Raw genomic sequence first — 22,589 nt, 5'->3', positions numbered from 1 at the left:
TTATCCTTAATGTTTGCATTGCCAAATGGGGAGAAAATATGCACTAAGTGACAAAGAATAATCCTGCATAATGAAAAGAGGATGAGCCAATTTATGTTGGTGCATTCATAAAGGGGGAGTTTTTGAGCTTTTATTTGTGTTTTTAGGCTTTTGGCTTGTATTTGCCTTTTTTCGATTTTTTGCAACCTTTCTTATGCTAAGTGACATTTTTTTTCTCTTTTCTTAGCTTTTGGTCACTTGGATGAGCTTCTCTTGTTGCATCTTTTCAAAACCAAAATCTTTGTGCTTTGAGAATTGTCAATGTACTCATCAAGGGGGAGGTTGATAAACCAAGTGAAAATGTGTCTTAGGTTACTTGTGATAAGTCATTGACAATGTTTATATTTAGTTGAGTTTGGTTTCCATGATCATGTCTAATGCATGATTATGATTATGACTAATTAGAGTTGGAATTGGAGAAATGTATGTGCTTATTTTGTAATGTGTAGGTGATGGATGCAACTTGACGGTTGACAGTGGGATAATCGGGGCTAAGCGGGGTGCTTGGTGCTGGACGATCAAAGAGGCTGAGCGGAGTCAAGGGTAATCCTAGCTGTACACGTGGAGGGAAAGTAAGGCATGAGATGGTGGATGAAGACAATGTGTTGACAAAGTCAAGCGAAGGGAATACCGATGCAAGTAACAAGGCGGCCTGAGAGATCAGAAGCGGGAGAGACTTCCCGGTAACCGAGATCGCAAGATGGAGTACACACATTGACATTGTATCGCTTGCTTATGGTGTAAGCAAGTGGCGGTGAGTCACGCTTTGAGAAGCGTGTAAGGCGGTTTCACGGTTTGACCTCAAAACTATGGAAGGATGGAGTGCATGTGGCATCATCGCGAAGCTTACATAGAGACAAAGCTAAGTCATGAAGGCGCCATGGTTGTCTGATGGACGCAGAAAAGATGGATGAAAATATCCTCGGTGGTAGGTAGGAGTGTAATGGAAGAGAAATGTATTTTGTGTACAATCTAGGAAACTTAAGGGTTAAGGAACTAAGGCTATAAATAGAGGGGGATGGCTAGTTGAGCCCTTTGAGCTAACCATTTGAGAGTTGTAAGCTAGTGTTTTAGAAGGGTGAGATAATTGCTTAGCCTATGTGTTAGGTGAGAGCTTTTGTGAGCAAAAATACTTTATAATATGCAAAAAATATGGCTATGTTTGTCCCTATATTTGAGTTCATCTCCTTCTAGTTTATCTCTTTTGGCTTTCTTGTTTTGTTGCGAGTTCTTCAGTTTTCGTTGCGATTTTTCGTTTTGGTTTGAGAGATAAAATTTTTCACATTGTTGGAGTGATTCTTCTTGTTGCTATAGACATAAAATTCACATTCAGAATTGGTTTTGAATTCTCTTGCCTCTAAATCATCAATTTGAAGAGTTTTCTCACCCAGCGACTATCTTCTTGGATTTAAGTGTTTCTTTCTCAAATTGCAAGCTTTTTTGTGTGATGACATATGGATTGATTTTCAACCAGTGTTCAATTTCATCCATGAGAGCCATGCTTTCTTAGAGGATCTTTTGGTACAACGTGTTTCTTTTAAGTTTTTTGCTTCCACATGTTGTTTTGAGACATGTTGGGTGAAAGATTAGAAAAATATCATCCAAGAATTTGGTATGGCTCCTATTCACCCTTCTAATTATCATTCTCGGTCCTACAATCTAGTCAAACTTGTAAAACTTTGACTATCAATAATTTTGAAGATATTTAGTTTGGAAACCGAAAAATTATATGTATAGATCTATATTGAAAACTACTTTCATAATCTCATAATTTTATTAGATTTTATAAATATATTCGAATAGAATAGAGTGATTAAAAGTAGGTGATAATGTCATGCCCAAAACATCAAATAGTTTGATAGGAGGGAGTAGCTACTAGTAGCTGGGGAAGTACCGGGCTACCGTTGCTTGCACTGAATTCAATTCTACTTCCGTGCGTGCTGGACGCGCGTGCACAAGGGACTGGTAGCAAGTGGTCAAGCTCCGGCCACCTGCGAATTCAGCGTGCATGCTGGTGAAAGAGTGGCCGACCGGGTGGGTCATGTGTCTCTACTGATCTACTCTCTTCTAGCCCTGTGTGATTTTTTTTGTCCTTTTTAAAAACATTTTTTACAAACTCTCTTTATGATGAGATTGAGAGGTACCCTAGAATATAGGGCGATGAAATGTGTTATTGCTAATTTGCCCGTAGTTGTATCCGAAGATGATGATGATGAAGTGCTATTAGATTAAACTTCCGGTCAATTATAATGTGTATGTATTTCTTCATGTTTGATGTGTTATTTCAATTCGAGTAATTTAATGGTGCAACTTGATGTATTATCGTCGAACCCTTTATTTGCGATACAATGCAATGCCGTGAACTATGAGCCTTGCTATATCTTTTTTTATGAGCCTTGCCATTTTCCTTTTTTATGAGCCATCAACTCTTGGATCATCTTTGTATGTTGTTGTCCGCAATTCTATTTGCTAGTTTGCATATGTGTCCGAATCAGTGCATCCTTTGGATAGCACTGCTCGAAGCTATAGTAACATTAGACGCGATGTATTGGCCGAAACACGGTGCCACCAATTATGGTGTCGGGATCCTTACCCAAGCCCAAAACTTTCTGAATGGAAGGGACCTGTGGCATCATGCCAATGGGAGACGGCGCCACATTTAATGGTGTTGTGTTAACACAATATGGTGCCATGCATGTGGTGCTGTACATAGCTAGCACGACGCCACAATGCTCATCTTCCCAAAAGGTTTGATCCTGGAGCCGGGGCACGGTGCCATTATGTGTGGCACCATTGTTATAACCTTTAGTGCTATGGTGCTTGGCGCTCACAAAGGTACGACGCCACAAGTCTCGTGTGTACAAAAGGTTTGGGCATGGTATAGGGACACAACGCCATAATCTATGGCATCGTGTATGACGGTACAACACCACAAGTAATGGTGTTGTGCCCTATTTTCTGGAAGTCTGAAAAGTTATCAATGCATTTGTACACATATAGATCAGACATGCATTATGTGACCAGGCAGAAAACAAGCAGTAAGCAGATCAAGCATCCAAGTATACAAGCATTTGTTTTTACCTTATCATTACATACATTGCATCGTAGAACTTCTTTTCAGAGTATCACATGACTTACTTCAAATGTTGTGAAGGAAAAAGCCTGAACACCACAAGCCTTCATAGCCTCCACATAACAAACAAGCAATGCTAAAATGTGAAGGAGAACATAGTTTCAAAATATTACATAGCATCCAAATTCTTCATAGTATCCAAATATTCATAGCATCGAGATATAACATAGCCTCCAACGTGTACACAAACATAGGTTTAAAATATTACATAAACGTCGTGAGTCCTAAATAGCATCCAAATATTACATATCATCCATAAATTACAACAAAGCGGTCACTGCCTCGACCTCTTCGCCTTTTCCTTGCCACGACCAAGAGCTCCCATACCCGGGGTGTAGCTCTAAACCTGTCGACGAGGATGCTAGGATGGGTGTGTAGGCGGTGGTGTGTCTGCCAGTTGGGACATGCCAATCTCGTCGTGGTCGTGCGTGTCGTCGTTGTCCTCCTCATCCTCGGTGTTGCCACCTTCCTCATTATCCGAAGCTGAGAAGGTAGAGGTGCGCGAGGAGCTTTGGCCTATGGTATCCAAATTGATTTAAAGACCATCATCTGCATTTGGTTGTGATGCTACATTTACATCAACTTTGCATTGCTATGAAGGAGCACTTATCAACTTTGTGACCACCAAGTCTAGGACTCTAACTTCATTGTCCATCATGATTTTAATGTAAGCATCTCATTCATTCTCACTACGTATTAGGCCATCATCTTGATATGTGGTCCATTTGACGAACCCATATCAATCCTCCCTTCAAACCCAACATCAACCCCTTCTTTCATCCATCCCATCAACTCTTTCACTCGGTCACACAAACTAGACAAAGACGGAGTTTCACCAACTAGCAATGTCTCCTCTCGCATGTTGACAAAAACAGCACAATCATTATCGGCTCTCTGCATAGTACCTCGATGGTACAACCTCACAAATCTAGCCATCTACAACCATCCAAAATTGCCGAAAATGTATCATTTCAAATCATTGAATATAATACTCCATGCATAAACATAATTATATGCCCAAGTAAAGCAACAACATCAAACAGTACAAATTGAACCAACCCATTGCTAGAATTTGAATCTTACTGTATGGGGATTTCTTTCAACGAGTTTACCTATGCACAAACAATACAAACACTCCACGCTAGATTTCTTTCATACCTATGGACCAGCACTTTTCAACGGGTCAAAGCGTTTACTTCTTTTTGTTTCTTCGATATAGTGCACCAGCGACAAGTATTGACCGTTACTAACAGTTAGGTTTTAATTAATGTTTTGTATGTGAGACTTTTTCTAACTTTTAGAAAAAAATATCAAAATCTGTGGCAATATGAAAAGGGCGAGAAAGAGCCATTATTCGAGCTTGAGTCTGGTGGATGAAGAACTGGAGAGGTTAAACATCCTCCTCAGTTCCTGCATAGCGCAACGTTATGCAACCATTGATTCTTTGGGAACCAGCCGAAACTAACACATGTTCATATGCATATCTTGACTGGTCACCAGCTAGCTAACTGGATAATAACACCGGAATCTTACTTGCATAAATTTATATCCGCAATTGCTGGTTAAACAACATGCATGGGAATGCATAATTCATTTAGCCGCGTGCGTGGAAGCCTGGAAAACTAATTAAAGCGCTAGCTACCTCAACTACTACTTTGAAGATTAAAAACGAATTCTTGCTGTTTTTGACGAGCTTTCTGATTCGTGCCACTGTTTCACACACTAATTTTATTGGTTGATTTATGATCAGACAACCGTAAACCCCAAATATTAAAACTGATGGTGCATGTTTCGGTGAGGTAATTGGATAGCACACCATGGTCGTCAGAGAACAGATCGATCTATCGTACAGTAAGCACTAGCTAGCTAGCTAGCACAACTAACTAAACATCTTGAGCAAGTACGGCATAATTGTGAATCTGAGTATCTGACATTGGGGGATTTGTTACAGCTAATTGTCCGTCTAAAGCGACCAATTGGTGATGACAAATTGCCACATCATGTGCTTAGCTGAGTGAGGCCTACCTAAAAGTATTGCAACATACACAAATCAGGGGACAACACAGCACATGCATACCCATATATATTTAGTACGAAAGATTTTTAATCTAGCTTAGTTTCTTTTTTTCTTTGTTTTTCAAGAGATACTATTGGGTTTCAACTTTACGGAACGGCAAAGTAATTAACCAAACCGACCTATTATTGTGGCAACAGAACCACTAATTTGTGGTCATCCGCTTTTTCTTAAGCTAACAGAGAGGTGATGTGCGTCAAGATATATACTTGGCAAGGCATAATTAAGATATATATAGCTAAGTGGAGTTGAAGGAAGGAGCTAGGTGACAGATTATAATCCATAACTGAGAGTGTCTGATACATTTGAGGTCACTAAGCAGTACTCGCAGTATTAGATTTAACGATGGGTAGTATAAAACTACTATATATGACTGTTCTATAGGTATACAGACCCCCTATCATTTTCTAGATTCTCAGAGTATATGATTGTATTTGAGAATGGAATCCTTGCAAATATAGAAATTATACGCAGGTGCCAGCTGGATACCCCTTAAACAAGGAAATAGTGTAGGAACGAGATTGATGACTAGAGGAGAGTAAATAGACGGCTCAACAAATTTCTTACGAAATCGATGACCTTCTCCTATTTGGATCACCTAACTCACCTCAAAACTCAAAGAGAAGCAAAAATAGAGAGAAGTTTTAATAAGAGAAAATCGAGGCAGCATGACTTCATGGATGGTATATGAACCATAGATTCCATTTAAGATCAATTCATATATCTTAGTACTCTAAAGATCACAACTTGCAAAGAAAGAAAAAAAGATAAACACCGAGCAATGAAACTCTTCAAGTTATTTGTTTAGAGGTAAGAGAATTCAAGATCCAATCACATAAGTATATGTATGCTAATTTTATGCCTCTAGTAACAAGAAGAATGACCTCACAAGGTGCTGAAATTTCAGCTAAAAAAAAACAAAGCAAAAATTAAAATCGGAAACTGAAAAACTTGCAAGGGAACCAATAGAAGGAAACTAGAAGGAGGTCAGCCTTATTTTAGGCGGATTACAAAGATTTGTCTCACAAAACTGTGACAGCCCAAATGGATTAAGCATATCATTAAGCATCATTATCATCATGTTTAATTGTTTTGAGCAATTATTAACATGCAATTTCAATTAAATATAAATTATAAAAATTAATGTTAAGTGGTGCTTTGTGAAACAACTCACAATATTTCTATGAAAAATAAGGTTGGAAACAATTTAGAAATTAGTCCATGTTAAATGAGGAATATTAGTGATTTTTCCCAAATTTTTGGAAATGATTTTGAAGGCATAAAAATTACCACAAATTAGAAAAGCTTGCATCTTTGGAGAATTTTATTTGGGAATTGGCTTAGGGTATTGGGGTCAAACAACTTAAAATGGATTGCACATGAACTATAGTTTCACACAAAATTTTGTCCTAAGATTTTTAGACTGTGGGAAGATCTTCTTTTGGTCCACAGAAGTGGAGGGGGTATTTTGCTTCGGTCATCACTGTTTTTGGGGTCCCACCCGTCATCCCCTTCGCCCTCACAGCCCCTCTGCCGTCTAAATCCTTGACTATAGAGGCCAGCCACTGACACACGACATCGGTGCTAAATTCCTTGACCCTGAGGCGTCGACCGTTGCTCCTTATCTCCTTCGTCCCACTCTATCCGCTCGCTCTCTCTCCTCCCTCTCTCAGTTGCCGTGAGCATGCAAGGGCAGAGCCACAGCACATCGGCCGCCGTCACCAAATCCGCTACGCCCGAGCACAAATCCGTCGAGCCCAAGCCACTAGAAACACCAAGGAAGGTCGCCAAGCCCATTTCTTGCTGTTTTTCCCTCCTTCCCCTGCCGGAATCGATGCGCCGGTGCTTCTTCTTCATTTCCGGCAGCCCCTTCCATGCCTCACCGTCGGGCCACAGTCTTCGAGCCTCCTCGTCCCAAATCCGTTGCTCGGTAAGCCTCCCTGCGACACCTTGATTTTTTGGCGCATGCTCATTTTGTCTTGTCCTGACGCTAGCCCGTGTCTCCACGGCGATAGAGCCGTCGCTGCCCATGGCCGCACGTCGCTGGCCTAGTTTTGGCCAGGCCCGTCGGCCGATGAACGCACCCATATGTCTGCACACCTGTGTAGAGTATGTTTGTGCACTTGGCCGAGCTGTTTAGGCCTCCGTTTGACGTTGGCGTGCTTGTACTGTGCCTCCGCCGTGTTACCGTCGTCGCTTGTCACCGCTGACCGCCTTCCGGTCATTACCGACGTCCACGTGTGCCCCCACTGTGTTCACGCGTGTGTGCAGGACCTCGTGCTGCCCTTGGCTGGCCGGAGTCCGCCGCCGTTCGTCGCCGGTGAACCACGCCAACCCAGCCCGCCATGGCCGGCCTGGGCGCAGATTGATTTTTTACTGGGGTCAAGCCTGTAGGGCCCGCAGTCAGTCTCTGTGGCTTGATAGGCGCGGGTGTAAAATGTTTTTAGGCTTTTAAATCCGGAAAATGCAAAATAGAGTTGTTGTACAGTTGTTAAATCGGTTGAACCTTGTAAAATGCCTAGAAAAATAAATGTGGCTCCAAAAATAGTGAAACTAATTTTGTTAGCTTTGTTTTATCATGCTCTACATTTAGAAATACTAGTAGTCATGAATTATGTGCCAAGATTTAATGGTTTAATGAAATATTTTTAAGTTCATTAATTCATAACTAAATTTTGGTAACTCCAAAATTGATGAAATCAATATTGTTAATCTGGTTAATTTATGCCCTGTTCAGTAAAAATGCACACACTCATGTTAAACATAGTTACCTTTCTATTTAAGGTTAAGCTTTGTGTTAAGCTGAATAAATCCATAAATTGTTAGATAATTAACAATAATTGAGTTTAAGAAAACCTTGAGGCTTTAAACTCATGGCATGATGCATTGCACTATTGACATACACTGTGGAGCATCCGTCATTACACGTCATTCATGCTCATCATTGCATGCGTTATTCATTAGTGAACGAAAATCCAGAGCGTGACGCGAGCGCGATTGAGGACAATGCCAAACTTCCACATTTCTGTGAGTTCTGTTCGGGAAGTATCGGGCAAACCCCAGAGCAGCAAGGTAAGTATCTAAGCATACTGCCCCCTTTATTTAAATTAAATGGAATCTAAATTGATAAATTATGCTTTATGTAAGTTTGCATGTGTTGAGTACAGTGTCGGGTTGATATGTGTAGAACCTATGTTGATGCATTATCTCTACCTTGACTTATTGATGAATCCTTATCCTTGCAGCCTTGATGATATAGTTGGTGTCTAGCTTCAAGGTTTATTCGAAATGCTTAGCAATGCTTATGTCCTCGGTAGAAGTCGAGCGACAGTGCTGCCGTTGTTTGAGAGCCTGGGGCTTAATCACTGTTCATAGATGTAAAGATAAGGTTGAGATGGATGGTTGAGATGTGAGATTGAGGTAAGATATGGGCGGTGTTAGGGGTATCTTCTGCCCAGGAGGAGTCCTTTGGGTAGTTCGGGAGAGGAGCCTGGATGCCATAGACCGCTTGCATCGTTTAAGGCTGTCCGTCGGTATAGTTGGCTCTAGCACTTTCCGTACTCACCACATGCTGATCTAATGGTGAGGTAAGCCGATTATCATATGCCGTGCCGACACTTGCCTTGCAGCTCTATGACGCGTAAGAGAAAAAGAAAAGGAGAAGCATGGTGGTAGGGAGCCGGAGGTGTCTGGGACATGCTCGTGGTAACCCCGGTGCCATAGGGGTATTGCAAGTGGGTGGTTTCAGGTATGAGAAAGGTTGACTCGAGTACCCCCTTGTGTGTACTTTTGCGAGTAGCACAAGCCGAATGATCCCCGAGTCATATGGATAAAGTTGTACCCCCCTGTAGGGTGTAAAATCATTTCAAAATGCCGCGCTCTCGGTCATGAGTATGCTATTATTTTATTTGTATCGGTCGTAGAATTTACGAATGCAGGATAAGGTTATGGTATGATGGAAATGGTTGGTGGGTTTTATTTGTATCGTTTCGCATATGTTTATGTTGGATCTTTTTACTGTATGTTCATGTTGGTTAAGTGTAGGTGCTCACACATATGTGTCTAAGTTGCTTACCGCATATGTTTTACTTAACCTTGTGGCTTACTCTTGCTAACAGCTCAATGCATAATCCTTGGAGTTGAGCTATGTATATGTGCTCTATATGGATTAGGTCTTGCGAGTACCTTCGTACTCATACCTACACTTTCAGGTTCTACCGGTGAGGGTGATGCGGTGTTTGGCTACTTCGTGCCTGCCGATGCAGGTGGTGGGCAAGAGTAGTACATCCTACTCTGTTGAGGCGTAGATTTTGGGGTGGAGCCTAAGGGAACATGACTCCACTCTCATTTTGTTGTTGTTAAGGTTTTAATCTTCCACTGCGTAGTTTGTCTTTATGTAAACTGTTGCAAATGGTTGCATGCTCAAGAACTTGTGATATAACTCGCTCTTTCTTAAGCTATGTTGTGATATACATGTTGGAAAGGCATGTGTTCCGATCTTGGGCGCAAAATACGTGCCAGGACTACCGGGATGGTATTCTGGTTAATCATTGAGGTTGCATTTATGAATAATAATCCTCCTAATGATTAATTAGAATACTATTTGGACGGTTTCTCACAAAAACTCACCTATTACATCGGTTAAGCACTCATCCTTATCTCCTCTAAAACCCTAGCTCTAAGCTCTCAAATACGTGGAACAATAGGGCTCAAGTGGCTGGTTACAACTCTCTCATAGCACTACCCCTTTATTTATAGGCCTAGAAAACTTGACCCCTAAATTTTCTAGCTTTTTCCCAAAATACACTATCTTGTTGTACATTCCTATCTACTATAGAGGACATTTTAGTCTATTTTTCTCTCTATTCATCGGATGGCCGCGGCTCCTTTATGACTTAGTTTTGCCTCGACACAAGCTTCATGATGGTGCCACATACTCCTTTCAGTCCTCCCACGATTTTGAGGCCAAACCTTGAAACCGCCTGCACGCTTATCAAAATGTGACTCGTTGCCTTGCTTACACCTTAAACAAGCGCTTTGATGTTGACGCGTGTACTCCGTCATGCGATCCTGACCGCCGGCAAGTCTCTCCCACTCCCGATCCATCAGACTGCCTTGTCACTTGCACCGGTATCCCTTTCGCTTGACTTTGTCAACGCACCGTCTCCATCCACCTTCCATGCTTTGCTTGATCTCCATGTATTTAGCTAGAATCACCTTTGACTCTGCCTGGCCTCCTTGATCGTCCGCACCAAGCTCTTCACTTGGCCCCGATCATCCCGCCGTCAACCGCCAAGTTGTATCCATTACCTACACACCATGAGACAAGCAAACACATATCTTCAACTCCAATTCTAGTTAGTCCATAATCAATATGCTCAAATGAAATCTCAAATCAATTCAAATCACATCAAAGCTCATGCAAAACTGAAGATCATCAAGCCAAATAAATATCAATATCAATCACTCATCACAAGTAAATCAAGGCACATTTCAACCTGGTTTCTCACTAAGTTTAAGGATGGTAGAATCCTACTTGAAAAATAGTTTAGAGGCTAAATGACAACCCTCATATATATATATATATATATATATATATATATATATATATACGGAGCCAAGAGACCCTGCAGAGAACAAGCCAGAAAGAAGCAATAAGTGCTCAACTAGCCTGCACTACTGCAGAAACTGTTAACACTCCCGGCTCTAAAACCCCCTTCACTGTCGGTTTTGGAGCCGGCAGTGGGCAATAGGTAGTGATAGTCCCCTACTATCACTACCGGCCTAGGGACAGACAGTGAAGGGGTTATCATTGTTGGCTGAAGGCTTCAGCCGATAGTGATTGTCGGTCCTCGATTCAACGTGTTTGCAGTTGAAAAAAGCAAAATATTTTTTTTTGCGCCTAGAAGCACCCGACCGACTACTACTCATCCATCCTCAACCAGAAGCTCAAGTACCGATCACTGCTCACTCGCTATTTTTTCACACGAGTTCCAAGACTCAAACTCATGACCTCGATCAGAAGCTCCGCGCACGTGACCTCTCTAACTATCTCACCTCTCATTCATTCTTGAGTACAATAGCAAAATCAATCCTTTTGGCCTCTTCGGATCGAACGTTTGAATGACTATTTGCACATCTAAATGATCCTAAATGAAAAGATTATCAACTATAAAGTCATACATCTCGTTGAGTTCTACAATGTTAATATAAAGTTTGTTTCTATCTGACTTCGTATGAAAAAGTATGTGTCCAATCCGTGCAGTGTTCAGTAAAACAGCCATAACTTTTGCACACGGAGTCCGATTTCTATGTTTGACGTCTACTTTTGAAGTTAACGAGGAGACTCATCTGAAAAAAATACATGTATTTAGACTTGTTCCTTTCTTGAACCCCAAAAAAGGCTCGGAAGACCCTTAATAGGACCTTTGAAGTTTTTGGTTGAAAATTGACATTCTCTAATTTGCCTAAAAATTTTGGAGACATCGTGCTACATATGAAAGTTAGTGCTTGAGTGGTGGACTTCTTCAAGGAGATGGCTGAGGAGGTGGACTTCTTCTAAGAGATGGCTTAGGAGAGGAAGATCTACAAGGCGACGACGGCCCGGGTTGTCATGGAGAGTAGAGGTTCTTGGGAGCTGTCCCTGGTGGAAACAATATGTAGGTTTTCTCCCGTGCGATGAATGTATGCTCGTTCTCTCCTATAGTGTTTGCCCCCTTCTCTGAGGTGTAGTCGACCTCAACATGATGGTAATGGTCAACTGCCTTGTCTATTTTGACCACAGTGTAGACCTCTAGTATTGAACGTTCGTGCAAGAGTTAATGGGTGCTACGGGGATAAGCCATGACGGAAGCCACCTTGATGGTAATGTTTTTAGAACCAATGTGTAGTTCACACGGTTTTCATGTTGTAATGTGGTCAATAGGATAAGTGATGGAGTTAGCTACTGGAACTCCTGTGTTTGATGACCACTAGGGCTGGAGCACACAACATTAGGAGACGGTGCCAGCTGTTCCTATTGTATACCTATGGCGCCTCGTTCAAGCCTGATGGCTTCCTGTATTGCTTGTCTTATTTTTGTGTCTATCTCTTCCCTCTCACGTTGTAGCGCAAGTTCTAACATGTTCATCATCCTAGCTCGTTTTGCCTCTCATTCTTCATTTTGCTCTACTTGGGATCTCTTTCAACTCTTGTAACTGTCGATGGCGTCTGGGATTCCATATTTCCAGCCCATCGCACCAACTCCTCGTGTGTGACCATTGTGCTCCTTATTTCCAGGGCCAAGGTGAGCTCATCCCAATCCCTATCTGGCTTGAAAGAGCCTTGTGTAGACTGTGTCACTTCTTGGTCTTTGCAAGAGTTTATGTCACTACCATTCTTTCCTCAAGTACCCGTGATTGCCGACTTTGTGAGGGTAAAGGTTCTTCTTCGTGTTTGCTTTGTTCACCTCACTCAACTTCTGTGCTTCTTCTGACAACTTTACTCCGCAAAGGCTTGCTAATGATCTTCCAGTTTTGGCCAATTGCTAAAATCTGGCATTGTACCTTTCTGCACATAAGTTTTGTTCAGTGTGTCCTTCCAATTCTTAAATGAAAGGCCCATGATCATTATTGCCTTACTCTTTACTTCCAAATTTGTCTCTTCAGGGAATTCGAACTTCCCTAATATGATGGACCACAAGTTGTTGTTCTTGATTGAATCAGGAACCACGTGCTGATCACCTCATTCTCCAGTCTATAATCTGTAGTTGATGGGCACATGATCCTTAATAGATATCCCACAAACTAACTTGTACGGTACCAGAACTTTCTCTGGTGTAGTTGGCTCCCCATCTGGTGACACCTCTATGATGACAAATCATCCCACATGCATCTTTAAGGGACCTCAGACATGATGCCGCTCCTGGGATTGATCATTGTCATGACCCTCCGGAGGGTCAGGCATCTACACATAAGCGAAAAAGTATTGAGAACCTATACAATCATATGTACAACATATATACTCATCTACTTATGAATTACCTCATCGTCTCCACTGGCGTCTCTTTGGTCCATGTTGAGGTAGATGCTCAGGCTACCGTCTTCAATGTTTGACGACGGCACATCTCCTTCCTGCACCTGGGCCGGAACAGAGGAGCCACCTTCCTGAGTGTTCTGCATATGATGGCGACGAGCGGTTGGTGATGCCATCCCTTCTTGAGAGTTCTGTATACGATGGCGACAAGAAGTTGAGTATTCTATAGATAGAGCTGAGGAAGGAACGCGATAGAGAAAGTAGATGAGGGAGGAAGAGAGGCTGTCGAAAGAGTGAGATAACTAGGAGGGAGTTAATAGATAGAATGAATACACATACAATATTGTAAATGAGTACATTATGACTGTATTTAACAAAAAAAGTCACATCTTACATAACAAAATAGGCACAAATAGGCATAAAGGTACCAACAAGTGACACATTGATCTTATAAGTCACATCATCTTACATAACAAAATAATGATGATTATAACCTGAACTAGGATTATGACATCTTTACACATGAAATCACACTTCTTTTCCTTATTTTCAAAGTTAGCCAATTTTAGCTTGGCTTGGATGACTTGACTGTTGTATGCCGCAACAGCTTCATGTTTAGACTTGTATCCTTTGTAACATACTCCTTTGAATCTATTAACTTGTGCATGACACGCCTCCCAACTGGAGAACACTCCACTTTGCCGACCACGATGGACAACATACCATGTCATAACAGTTCTAAATTTTAGAAAATATGGAAAAATGATACTAAAACAACTTGTAGCATCCAATTGTCATGTTTTTAAGCAAAATTATATTGATATACTACAAATCACACTAAAGATACAACAAATCGTGCACCTATAGTTCTGTAAAGGGGAAAATGTAAATAGTAAAGGTCAACAAGCACAAACATGTTAAATTATGCTTCCATTTCTTGCATGACTTTGCTCAACAGGTATCTCATTTTAAAATTGTGTCACTAATCATGGCAAAATCAAATCTATGAACCAAGATATGACCAGATTCACTAAAGCACAAATCATGCAGTCATACAGGGAGATAAGTGAATACCCAAGGTGAACTTGTTACTCTTTTGAACATAGCATGATAACAATAATTTGATCAATATTGGACATTTTCACAGGCAAAGCACTGGAGCTAGTGGGTGAAAAGTTTTTACATTTAGGGACTTCACCAGGAAACACTAGGAGGCCTCATAATGATGCAAATTTTGATCAATGCATTATCTAGTATGCTAGTTTAAAAATCAATATCTCATAGCAATGTTTGAAGTATACAATTTCAAAACTGAAAAAGGAGCAATCATAACTAATGGGCTAACGGTTCATAAATATGTATGATCGCAGCAGCTTTCTAGGATTTGATGATTTGATCTCCAAGAAAAATAAAGTATCAGAGACACAAACAGTTAAGAAGAGGGATTATGACCAAAAATGTTACTGAACAGCAGGTAATGAGCCAATAGATTGAGCTAAAGAGAGTTCACTGTGAGCTCACCATATATAGATCATAGCTAACATTATCTTTTGTGTATACATTAGTAGTTTATGTCAAACAAGATAGCTTCAAGTCTCATGTAATTTCAACAAACACTAAACTCAAACATATAAAACTTCCAAAAAACTACAAGACAAAAAAACCTTCCATTATTCGAGAAATTGTTAAAAGCTAGATTTGATTTGAGTTGTTATTTCAATGTTAGAACACCATATTCTTCTGTTTCTAATTTCTGAACAAAATTCCAACAGATATTCCATTTGATATTGTGAGCCCCGTTTGTTAACTAAACCTGACCATATCACTTATGGAATATAAATTGTTAGACCCTTAACTTGGTTCATTAATTTCACATCTATCCTTATCTTGGAGTATGTAATGGATTGCCCAAAGATTTAAGTTCTCATTCAAAAATATGCATATGTGAAGGATGGTACAGGGGATAAGTTCAGTGTATATGACATTGTACCTATTCAGATTTCAGTTATCCTTCACCATATACCATAGTAGACCAATCAAAGCATCTTAGGTACTTTTGGCACAAGGCATATATCAGTTTTTATTTGAATTGTTTTTTGTATGAATTATATACTAACAAATGAAAGTGATTGCCCAATCAATATAGCATGATGCTATAATTGGACAGCCAACATGGTAGGAATAATCTACTAAGCATTTTTTGAGGTACTTAGCTGCTGAGATCAGGATTCGAGAAGAGGAAGAATATTTGCAAAAGTAGAATCAGAAAGCTGCAAAACTACAACCATAACTGAAAGAAAAAAATCAGAGGTGAATCGGATATAGATCATAGCTAACATTATCTTTTGTGTACATTAGTAGTTTATGTCAAACAAGATAGCTTCAAGTCTCATGTAATTTCAAGAAACACTACACTCAAACATATAAAACTTCCTCAGGGTAACAAAACCACCACAAAATTAAATCATGTCAGGAGGCATGAGCTATTGTGTAATCTTAACCAATTACATCTCAATTGCAGAGGGAGATGGAGGCGGCGACGTACTCGTGCGAGGGAAGAGGGAGACGGTGAGGGTGGGCTCGGACTTGACAGCGCGTGGGCTCAACAGAGATGAGGATGTCTAGCGGTCCCTCGGCGGCGGGGTCCCTTGTCCTCTGTCGGGTGGGCGAGGATGACAGCGGCGACGAGGTGAGGGCTCGACATCAATGGCGAGGAGGAGGGCTCGATGACGATGGTGAGGAGGCAAGGAGGCGGCAAGGCAGTGAGGTAGAGACAGCGTGGGGAGCATGCGCGACGAAGCTGTGGGGTCGACGGCGTTGTGATCATTGGCATCATGGTCCTCGGCGTCGCAGTGGAGGAGGACGTCATCGGGGTGGATGAGCATGGTGGCACGAATGATGGAGAGACCGTGGTGGCGGCGGTGCAAAGGAAGGGTGATCTATTGGAGCGAGTTAAGGGGGAGGGCAGTGGTGCCTTTATATAGGGATAAGGTATCACTGCCTGATAGAAACACAACCTGACAGTGATACACTATCACTGTCGGCTGGAGAATATAACTGACAGTGATAGTTTACTATAACTCTCGGCTCAATTTACAAACCGACAGTGATATTTGACCATCACTGATGGCTCAATTTACAAACCGGTAGTGATAGTGCCGAGCCCGACCACATGGTGATCGGCCCGACCACATGACATGGTGAGCCTGACCACATGGTGAGCCCGACCACATGGTGCAGGGCTGGCAGTGATATTTTTTCTTTGTAGAATATAATTTATATGGTATTTTTTGTTTTCATATAGTATTAATAAAATATTAATATGGTATATTGAAGCATAAGTATATTATATTAATTGCACTATGTTAACTAAAATTTAAAAAGGTATAATTAATACAAATTAACATGGTCTTTAATTAATACAAACTAAAGCAATACATAATTAATACATTTTACAGCACCTCCTTAATTAAAACAAATTACATCATGTCATTAGTTAATACAAATTAAAGCATGTTCTTAGTTAAGACAAATTAATAACGGCGTATGTAGGGAGGTTCCTCGGTGTCTTCCATAACACCTAGGTCGTCGTCCCCTCCGAAAGGAGGTAGCGTGTCGAATTGATTGTAGTCTTCCTCGTCGACAGCATTCTCCACTCTGACAATCCTTCTTTTTCCTTGAATAACCATATGACGCTCCTCCTTGTTAGTTGGGTCTGGGTCATTTATATAGAAGACTTGCATAATATCTTTCGCAAGTATGAATGGTTCTTCTCTATATCCGATGAGTTTTTGGTCTATTGCAGTCATACTGTACTTGTCAATCTTCATGCCACTTGGGAGCCTGACCCATTGGCACTAGAAAAGAGGAACCTTTAATACTCCATAGTCGAGCTCCCAGATCTGCTCTAGGAATCCATAGTAAGTCTCCATACTGTCATTGCAGTCGTATGCATCTATACTGACACAACTATTTTGGTAGGCGCTCTTATTATCTTATGCTCTCGTATAAAATGTATAGCCATTTATGTCACTCATATCATTGGAATGTGAGGATTGTAATTGATGGTCCATGAGCCAACACATTCAAGTGAGCAAACTCTATCTTCTTATCCATCACCTGTCTATGTAACCAGGCACCAAAATGATCTTGGTGCTCTCATGCGATCTAAACATCGAACTTCCCTAGGTTTTTGGTGCGTAGTATCTTCTGGTATTCTTTAACATACAGGCCCACCACAACTGATTGTTGTAGAACTGCGAAATGTGCTTGCTTGAATGAAACATGTTTGTTAGTGCGGAATGAGTTTGCACCTATCGTCTATTTCCCCTATAGCCTCCCCTCATGGCGAGATACAAGCACAACAATCGATTTGAGATTCATGTACTCGATGTAGAAATCAATGACCTCCTCAGTTCCCTAGCCTTGGCCATGCAGCCTTCGACCAATTTTGGTTACGAACATGTTTCTTCAAAACTCCCGTGAACATCTAAAAAGGGTACATCTAATGTAGAAATACGGGGCCAAAAATTTGTATCTCTTTAACAATGTGAACAATTAGATGCATCATGATATCAAAAAATGATGGAGGGAAACATGCCTCAAGCTGGGATAGAGTCTCGACCATGTTTTCCTGCAGCTTATCTAGCTTGGTCGGATCGATGGCCTTATGTGATATTTCGTTGAAGAATGAACACAACTTTATGATTGAGTTTTAGACCTTCAATGGTACAATACCTCTAATTGCAATTAGAAGTATCTGTGTCATCATCACATGATAATCATGAGACTTCATTCCAGTTAATTTCAAATCTTTCATCTTTACTAGTCTCTTTATGTTGGCGGAGTAATCTGATGGAACTTTGATTCCATGCAAGCACATGCACATTGCAATTTTCTCTGCCGTGCTCAGACTGTAGCTAGTGGGACTAAGATATTTGTTGCCTTCTTTCAAATCTTCAGGATGTAGATCCTGTCTTAATTTCAAACGTTTCAGGTCCTTCTCTCCTTGGAGTGTATCCTTTATTTTTCCAAGTATGTCTAGTAACGTACCAATCAAGTTATCATGCACGTTGTAACACCCTAAATTTTAAAATGTTGCTAGAATTAAATAGAAGTTGTAGATTTTATTCAATTTAGGACACTAACTTCTAAATTTAATTTGCCATAGGTTATATTTGTGTTTGATGCATTCATGCCGCAGTAGTTGCAATAGGTTTCATGTATGGAAAAATGTTTGCAAACATTCTCTAAAGGTGCTCATTTAAAATCTCTTTTGAAAATAGTTCAAAATTAAAATGAAAAGCAATTTCATAATTCCTAAAATCCCTCCAAGCCATTTTCTACCCAAAACCCGGCCCAAAATCCACCTCTCTCTCACCCCTTTTCCCCTCTCAGGTCACCTTCCCCTCCCTTTTTCCGCTTGGACCTAAGCCCTGCCATCCCCAAGTTCTTGCCTGGACCAGGCTTGTTCACTGAGTTGGCCTCTCCCTGCTCCCAAGCCTCCACCCTCTCCCCGTCTTGCAGGCCCGCGCCAAGCCAAGCCGCCATGCCGAGCCGCAGCCGCACTGAGCCACTGAGCCACGTCTCGCCTTCTTCCACCTCTGATAGTTTTCCCCTCTCTCCCCCGCCCCTTCTCTCTCTCACTGCCAGATTCTGAGCCGAATTCTCTCATCTCCGCACGCGTTAATGCCAAATGAAAGGTGGAATGAAGTCGCCGTTGAGTTCCCCCATGATCCGACCATTTTGCATGGATTATACCCCCTCAACTGAGTGTTTCTTTGGAGCTCTAAACCCGTCAGTGGTTTTAACTTGGTCGCCCACTTGATCTCCTTTCTCAGCCTATAAAAGCTTGATTAGATCCCCGGTCGAGCCTCCCCTTGCTCCACCACACTTTTCCCCTAACTTTTATTCACCTCATCGCCGCCCAGGAGACCCTACGCCATGCTCGGGTCACCGTCGAGGGCCAGCATCATCACAAAGTTGTTGCCACCCCTCCCCGATGCTCGGTGACTCATCGAACGACTTCGTCGTCATTTGGTCGACGTGTTCCACCGCTCGCTAGAGCTCCACGACCACCTGAGCGTCGAACCGCCACCTCTCTGACAGTGCACCACCGTGCCCAGCTCGTCGCTGCTATTGTCTAGGCTGGAGTTGATCTAGGTGAGATAAGCGCCGTCCAATCTAAATCGAAGGGCCGAGATCACGTACCCCTTCGTTCCTATGTAATCGGTCTACCGTGGACCATGGATCGGCTCTCAGGTCGTGGTCCATGGGTTTTTCAATAGATAAATATTTCGTTTCACTTTATGGCATCAGCTTGCGCAATAAAAAGGATTTTCAGAATAAAATAAATCTAGAAATACCCAAAAATTCGGTAAATTTTGCAGATAGGCCCCTAGAACTTCAAACCATCATAACCTTTTGCTCGTAGCTCCAATTTGGACGATTTTCATGCTCAAATTCTTGTAGCGGCATGTAGAATCTTTTTGTCGGGTTTTGATAGTTTTGTTTCTATTTGATTTGCTGTCCTTATTAGTTTCCCTTGTTTGGTTTTTTGGTGTGCCGACGAGGAGGTTAGCAGTTCGTGAACCTGCAAGACCAAGCTTTTGAAGACTTCGAGCAACCCTCAGTTGAAGGCAAGTGTTCTTAAACATCTTGCACCTATTTTAGGGTTTGTATGTAGTTGTTTATCCTTCGTTGCATGCTTGTCTAAATTTGAAAGCCTATGATTAGGGTTTACTAGATTTTGTACAATTATCGTTATGGACGTTGATGAGTCATTGGAAATGAAGGGTAGTTTTGCTAGTTGCTGTCATGGTTGGGTTATGAGTTAAAATTGACTAATGATTATGCAACAAGAACCGGGTATGGTAATTTTGTACAAATATGTATAGGGATCCTAACAGGATGGATGTGTGATGATGGGTGCGGGAATGCACGTGTGCGGGAAACACGCAGTTGGATTGTGGTTGTTTCTATGTGGGATCCTAAGGACCGGTTCTTGAACATGTAACCAAGCTAAACCGCAACCATACACGGGCCTATATGGGTATGGCCTGACCAATTAATTAGCCATCTCTCCGATTCTGTGAGCATCTTTGGACGGTTGAGTGGCACAAGAGGGGGCTTCTGCAGTGATGAAATCACTATTAGCAGTGAAACCTTAGTGGGTGCTTGCGGGTCGGTGGGAGCTTTGTAAAGACCTTATAGTGATCTTCTGGTAGCACACCATAGGAAGTGTGCAAGTGCTTGATCAACATGGCAACATGGAGACTGTCACCTGGTAATGCCGGTGATGAGATCATGACCCGTGGTGAAAGATGGGAAAACTCTGCAGAGTATAAAACTGATTGATCAATCAAGCACACAGTCAAGAGCAACTTGGACTTCTTGTTTAGTTGGGATCAGGGTTCTAGTTTGGATGGTTGGGTAGCCGGGTAATGGGATTTCCTGGTGAGTCTTGGTAGTCGGATGATATCCGATGAGTTATCCCTATTGTTATAGTTGTGTCTCACTTACTAAATAGGATGCTTGTTATTGGAGTTCTAGGTCAAGGTTGCGTAGTGCACCAAACCAATGTCTAGCCTTTTCTTGACTAAAAACCTAATAGCATGTTTTCCCTACAATTGCAGAGTACATTATGTACTCACAACAGTTGCCCCCTTTCTTACATTCTTCTGCTATTTAGAAACCGTTAATGAAGTTGCACCCTTCGATGGAGAAGACATCGACCCGGAGCTCCGTTTCTAGACTGGTGATCCCCGGTTGACACCTGTGGAAGATGGCAGACCCTCTGGCACTGGAGTTTTCTTTTCCACTGTGTTTTTCTTCTAGACCATCAGGTCCTTTTGCAATAAGTTATGACATTATTTAATAATGGCATTGTGATGATACACTGATGATGTAACACATGTATGAAACTTGATCCTGGCATGCATGTGTTGTAATTGGTTTTGTTCCTTTAAAACCGAGTGTTACACACATTCTTCTCAATGTTCATGACATAGATTGCGTGTTGAACCACCAAATCCGGCGAATAAGCTAAGTCATAAAAATATATTTATTTTTGAACATAGGAGCTCTAAGATTAGATTCGGAACTAGTGTACTCCCGTATCCCTTTCCAAGAATATCCCTAAGTCCCTTTACCATATCGTATAACTGTCTCCCAGTGCGATGCTTAGGAGATGATCGAGTCTCAACTTTCCCATCAAAAGCTCTCACGTTGTTGTAGTACGGGTGATCCTTGCCAAGAAATTTATGATGACCTAGATACACCATTTTTCGGTAGTTCTTTAGCCACAAGCTCTCTGTTTCATCCAAGCAATGCATGCATGCACAATAGCCTTTGATAGTCTGGCCCGATAGGTTACCAAGGCTTGACCAATCTTGGATTGTTATGAAAAACAATCATTTGTATTAATCCCATACCCGCACACCATCATTCCACAGTATTACAAGATCTTTCATTAATGGTTTCAGGTAGACATCAATATCATTGCTAGATTGCCTCGTCCCTTGTATCATCATCGGTATCATAATGTACTTCCGCTTCATACACAACCAAGGAGGAAGGTTGTAGATACAGAGTCATAGGCCCATGTGCTATGACTATTGCTCATGTTGTCGAATGGATTCATCCCATCCGTACTCAACCTAAATCTTATATTCCTCACATCTTCTGCAAATGGCTTCTTGTATTTCCTATCAATGTTCCTCCACAGCATAAAATCAGTGGGGTGTCTCAGCAATCCATCATCCTTGCGCTCCTTGGTGTGCCATCGCATCAATTCAGCATGACTTTTATTCGCAAATAGACGCTTCAACTGGAGGACTATAGGAAAATACCACACCACCTTGACGGGAGGCCTTTTCTTCTTTCCTTCACCATCAATATCATCCCTGTCACGCTTGTACCATAGTGCACCATAGACCAGATAAGCTTCCAAGTCTACATGCTCTTCACGTTACAATATTCAATCATTTGGACATGCATGTATTTTCTGTACTTTCAACCCCAATGGACACACAACCTACTTGGCCTGGTACGTGCTTTCTGGCAACACATTTCTATTTCAAATCAATTTCTTCAAGAACAATAACAACTCTGTGAAGTTTGTATCAGACCACCCATTGCTTGCCTTCAATTGTAGCACTGAAAGCACGATATGTAACTTTGTGCGCTCCTTCTTGCAACCCGGGAACAATGGTGTTTTAGAGTTGTAACACCCTGATTTTCAGATTTCTCAAATTTCTAAAATTTTCCAAGACTTGATTATAGGTTGAATAATTAACATAGGAAAAATCCTATTTTCTAAATTCAAATTCA

Source organism: Phragmites australis, chromosome 3 (assembly GCF_958298935.1).
Source record: "Phragmites australis chromosome 3, lpPhrAust1.1, whole genome shotgun sequence".
In the NCBI taxonomy this organism is placed as follows: Eukaryota; Viridiplantae; Streptophyta; class Magnoliopsida; order Poales; family Poaceae; genus Phragmites; species Phragmites australis.
Note: the sequence above shows the minus strand (reverse complement) of the source record.